Consider the following 5,574-nt stretch of genomic DNA (forward strand, 5'->3'; position numbering starts at 1 on the left):
AGCCCATTTGAGTCCCCAGGTGCCCCCCCTGCCATCTGACCCGCTGTCCCCCAAGAAGAAGGTGCTGGTGGAGGGCATTGGCCAGCCATGAGTCACAGCAGAGTATGGGATCTCAGGCAGTGGAGCCCTTGGTATTCAGCATAGTTTCTCACAACCCCTTAGCTGGCAGGGCTTTAGCCAGCTGAGGCTGACCATGTCACTGCTTTTGTTTTTGCAGGCTCTCCGGAACAGTGAGCTGAGCGTGGCCAGGCAGGTGCCTCCACTCCAGCTTGAGGAGGACCCACTGGCCCTGCTCCTGCAGACTGTGCTCCCCTCCCATGGGCCATCCACAGCTGTGCAGGCATCAGCCACGGTCCCACGGCTCCTGCAAGGCCTTGTCCAGGATGTGAGTGGCTACTGTGCCAATGGGTTTGGCCCAAACTGTGCTGAGGGAAGGGACCCATCCTGTGCCCACAGTCAGCTGGGGCATGCCTTGGGTTCTCAGGTCCCCTCACAGCTGGAGAAGGATGAGGAGGCAGGTGATGGGGATGATTTGCCAGAGCAGCTGGTGCTAATGGAACTGGCTGGACACAGCTACATAGGTGACAGGGACAGCCAGATACCTAAAATATGGCTCCCCCTGCACCTCCAGCTTTATTCTAAATGCCAGTGCCCAGTTCTGGGAGCAGACAGCCACCTTCCTCTGCCCGTGCCAAGCAGAAGCTGCAGCCAGGAGTACCTGCAGGAGAGTCTGGGCACAGCTGGGCACTGGATCCGGCTGAGCTCCGTGAGGCTCCTGCCCAGCGTGGAGACAGAGGGAGGGCAGCGCCTCTGTGCTCCCCATCCCCTGCGTGGCGGCGGGACTGACCCAGAACAAGGCGACAGCACCGTGCAGCGAGGCTCCCCGGAGCAGGCAGAACCGTGTCTGTGCCGGCTGCCCCCCTCGTCCCGCAGCGTCCTGCGGGCAGCTCCCTTCTCCGGCTACGAGCCCCGGGCCCCAGCGGACAGCGAGCCTTAGCGAGCGGGGAAGCCTCCAGCGCCCAGCAGAGCCCAGGGCGCCTCCCCGAGCTCCCCGGGACGGCTGTCTGTCTGTCTGTCCCACCCTGCTGGGTCAGGGCTGCGGGTGGGACCGGGGCAGGCTCCAAGGGCAGGCACAGGCACGCTCCGGGCGCGGCCGCCGAGGATCCACCAAGGAAGGGCGGGATCCAGAGCTTTCCTCTGGGGATTTGGTGCTCTTGAGACACAGCATAAGGAGCATGGACCAACGCTGAACCCCCAAAACTCTTATCTAGAGATCTGTCTGTATGTGTGCATGTATGGCACCGTATCTACACTAAAGTAACATTCATATACACATATATATTTGTAAAGCTCTTTAATGAAAAAAAATGTTGGGATTTTTACTTCTGTGGAAATGTTGATTCTGTGCTGGAGTTGTTTTTAAATATCACTAATTTATTCTAGAAAACTGGCTTCTCTATTCATTGTTTCTGTGTTAAAGACCCAGCACGACCCTTCCCTGTGCAGCAGTCAGGAAAGGCACGGGGTAAACTTGGGGTTTTCCAGGCAGAAAATTGCACCCACAATCTCCGTCCTGCTCTCCTGTGGGAAAAGACTGGTTTTTAGCACCATGGGATACATTATTACTCCTGCTGCTAGCACTGGGGTGATTTATGGCTGAGAAGCCCCTCCCTGCGGTTCTCCCCTCCGGGATGTGTTTTGAGGCTTTGCCTGAAGCTACAGAGGCCCGGGGAAGCCTCCTTGTGCTGTGCCACAAGCTGGAATCAGTGGAGTCAAAATGCAGTGACAAATCCAGGCTCTTGGACTCACAAAATTCCTCTGGATCTGGGAACAGGTGAGAAACTGGTGTCTAGTGTCCAGGCAGCTGATGGAGGGGATGGAGGTACAGTGCTGCCAGTCTTAGGGAGCCTTTGGGGCTGTGCAGGGCCATGTTCCAACCCTGTCACTCCTGACACCCCAGCCATGTTCCATCCCTGCCTCGTACTGCAGGCTGGCCCCTGTAGCCCACAAGGGTCCATGGGGGAGCAGTGATCCACGTGCAGTTTAGGGAGGATCGCATACCAGATGCCCAAAGGAGGCCATGACTCTATGGGAAGGTCATGACTGGAGCAAGCTCCTGGCAGGCAAGACCTGTGGCCCCATGGAGAGAGGAGACCAAGCTGAAACAGGTTTGCTAAAGGGGATTGGGACCTTGTAGGGAGAGTGATAGAGCAGTTTTGGGCTGTGTCTGGCATCTGGCCCAGGTCAATCTCACAGTCAATATGAGGACATGTCATTTATTGAAGAAATTGAGCTGAATTAACACACACACACACAAGGAAAAAAAAAAAAAGGAAAGATACAGTCCGGAGAGTTGCTTGAGGAACACATGTATTACCCATATGCTTTTTTCTACCTATGAAGTTGGTGCCCAGTTGCCATCTCCTTTGTCCCTCACAGTCTCTGATCTGCCTCAAGGTCATGGTGGTGAAGCCCTGCAGCCCTGTTTGATCAATTGCCTCATCCCCATAGCCCACAGGGCCTCCAACCCCACGCTACTCTGGAAGGTCACTGCACGGTCCCAGGCAAGGCACCTCTTAGCAGGACCATCAGTCAGAGCTGCTGTTTGTGCCACAGGCTCGTGGCAGGAGCCACATCCGAAGCAGGAGCTTGTCCAGACCCAGCAGTGTACATCATGTTGCTCCAGCCCCGTCCTGTGTTGGTTTGCCAGGACATTGGACCAGTGCAATGGGACCAGACTGGCTCCTACAGCTGCTGTGCTGTGGGAGCTGGGCTTGCACTGGGGCACGACCGGTGCTCTGATCACAGCTGGCCAGGCCTCTGCAAGTCTGAAGGGGACCAGCTCTGTGGCTGGACAAGGGTGCTGGGGTCCCCATGGATGATTTAGGCAGTCACTCACTGGCAGCAGGGGCTTGCCCTGGCCCAGGGGTTGTTGGACAGCTGGAATGTTCCCACTCATATAAAAGAGTTGTTCATGGCGAGTGGAAAAAGACAGAAAGGTTGTGACATTTCAAGATGCCATCAGCAGCTGAAGTTTCCAAGTGGATGCAAGAGGGGGTTTCTGCTTTGCCTCAGAGGTGCGAGTGGCATGTGGGTTTCTGCAGAATCACCGAGAGAAAGTGCAACATTCGCTGTGGGGTGAGGTCCCAGCATGTCCCAGGAGAGACCTGTCACCACTATGTGCAGTGTGGGGCCTGGGTGGAGTGTCTGAATTAGATCCCACTTTGGTCTACCTGCCAGATTGTTATGTGCTGAACAGGACTGGACTGTGCTGGAGGATGGACATGGGTCAGGAGTAAGCCCCCAGCCCCGGGCAAGACATCAGCCCCAGGCAGGTCTGCACAGGACCCCAGAGCAGTCCCTCCATCACCACTGCAGCCTCAGTCACCTGCATACAGCAGGGTCCTCCCTCAGCATTCCATGCTCCCTCCACAGCCTGGAAAGGGCTGACCCAGCGCCCCCTACAGCACTGTTGTTATGGAGGTCAGATGCCATCTCTGGAGCTGGCCTCAGGCCCACAGCACAGCACTGTGCCTGCAGGTACGGCTGCGGGGGCTGGTGAAAGCTCTGACTCACCACCATCCATCCCCTGTTCCTTCCTTCTCTCTGTGGTGCTTTCACATTCTGCTGGTGGCAGATCAAAGCAACAAGAGAGATGCTGCTGCAAACAGCTCTTTATTAGAAACAGTGGGTTTAGGACTGTGCAAGAGCGTATTTCTTATTACTAATTCTCAGAGAGCAGAGCTGCCAGCCTATGAAAATGGTGTACACTGGAAAATTGCTCTTTGGGGGGCTAATGGGGCTTTCACAGTCACTGAGTGGGAACCATTGTACCTGACAGCCATGAGAGATGTGGTGGCTCTGAAATGATGGGGGAAAATCAAGCTTTTATATTTTGTGGGCTGGCAGTACCCAGGACCATTACCCTTTGAAAACCATGGGAGGCAGAGCTGCAAACAGCAGGGTCTGCTCTGACCCTGTGCCCACTCTGCTCTGTCTGCTTTCTCTCCTGCCTGTCACTGCAGCTGCCCTGCCACTTCTCTGGGACAGCCCAGAGCCACCCCATATCCTCACAGCCACCTCAAGTGCTGTCCAGCGCATCTGTGTATATGGCAAAGACCTGGGACCTCACTAAGGCCCTGTCACTCAGCCTCCCTGTGCAAGTTGCCTTTGTGATGGGTCTGTAGCTCCAGGTAGGTCCCTGAAACAGCACAGAGCAGCAGCATCACAGCCGGACCCCATCCTTCAGCCCCAAAAGACTTTGTGGGTGTACAGGTCTGAGCTGCAACATCCAGACCACTGACTCCTGCTGCACCTCCCTCTCAGCGGTCTGAGCTGCTTGCCTTGGTTGGGAAGCTGAGCAGGATGTGGGTGGGGACTGTGAGAGCCCCAAAGGCTGGAGCCTGAGTGTGGTGTGTTTAGAGGATATGCATGAAGAGGGGTGCAGAGCTGACAGGCTGCAGAGAAGTGAATTTGGTTGCTCAGACCGGTGTTGTTTCTCTCCATGCAGGAGCTTTCCTGCAATTCAGTGGATTGGGACCCAAGCAGGGTGGTTGGGGTGTTCAGGTCACCCCAGGAGACTGTAGAGCAAAATTGATCCTACTTCATGTGCTGGTCTGGGTGTGCCCTCACCTGGGCATGCGTGGCAAGTGTCTGCACTCAGAAGGTGCCCAGGGCACCTGACAGATTCATATACCATCTAGCTTGGTCACCAAGTCCCCTTACTCTGCAGGCCAACCTCCCCTGTCTTGTCCTCACCACTCACCACTGCTCTTCTTAGGGTTTGTGACACAGGGCCAGTTCCTGTGTTTCCCATCCTTCAGATGCACAGGGATAGGGGATTTCTGGTCCTGCAGCCTATGGGAACGGCAGCTCAGCTTAACACTTTCTCACTTCCTGGCACGGCTCCAGTAGCTCTCTGTCCCCTAGGATCATTCATGTTCCTGGTGACAGACAGGACCAGCAAGCTGCCCTCTGAGTTGGGTGCATATTGGCTCATGATGCACTCTGAGTTTAGGGGGGGGTTGTGTGCTTCCTCCTCATGGCACCACAGCAAATGGCATGAGCCTGTCTCCAGGATTTTTCATTCTGTGACATGAAACCTGGCAGGATTCTGATTTTTTCCATCCTCTATTTTCCAGAGGATGGAAAACAGGCTAGATAAAGATTTATGTTAGGAGAAAAGTCCCAGCTGGTGGCACGCCCACTTGAAATGGATGATAGCTTAATCTCAGCTTTTTTCCAGTTGTATCCATGCCTGACAGATGGCAAGTGGCAAATAGAGGTAACCAATGACCTCTGGATAATGCACCTTCAACTACTCCATGAGAAATGAGAGCCTCTGTTTTGTGCTCAGCAGGGTCACAGTCAGCCTCATGATTAAATAATAGAGGCTCAGGCTGGTCATCATCCTGTCCCGTCTTCCTCAAGAAAGTCCCAGTGTGATGTCCAACCCCATAAGATGAGAGGACACAATAGACTGAGAAACGGGGATCTCATGCCAAGACTTCAGAGGGACTTTCCATGTGGCACCTATGAAGCAAGCACTGTTCAACCTGTCTGAGCTCCAGCCTC

Source organism: Geospiza fortis, unplaced genomic scaffold, assembly GCF_000277835.1.
Source record: "Geospiza fortis unplaced genomic scaffold, GeoFor_1.0 scaffold412, whole genome shotgun sequence".
Taxonomy (NCBI): domain Eukaryota; kingdom Metazoa; phylum Chordata; class Aves; order Passeriformes; family Thraupidae; genus Geospiza; species Geospiza fortis.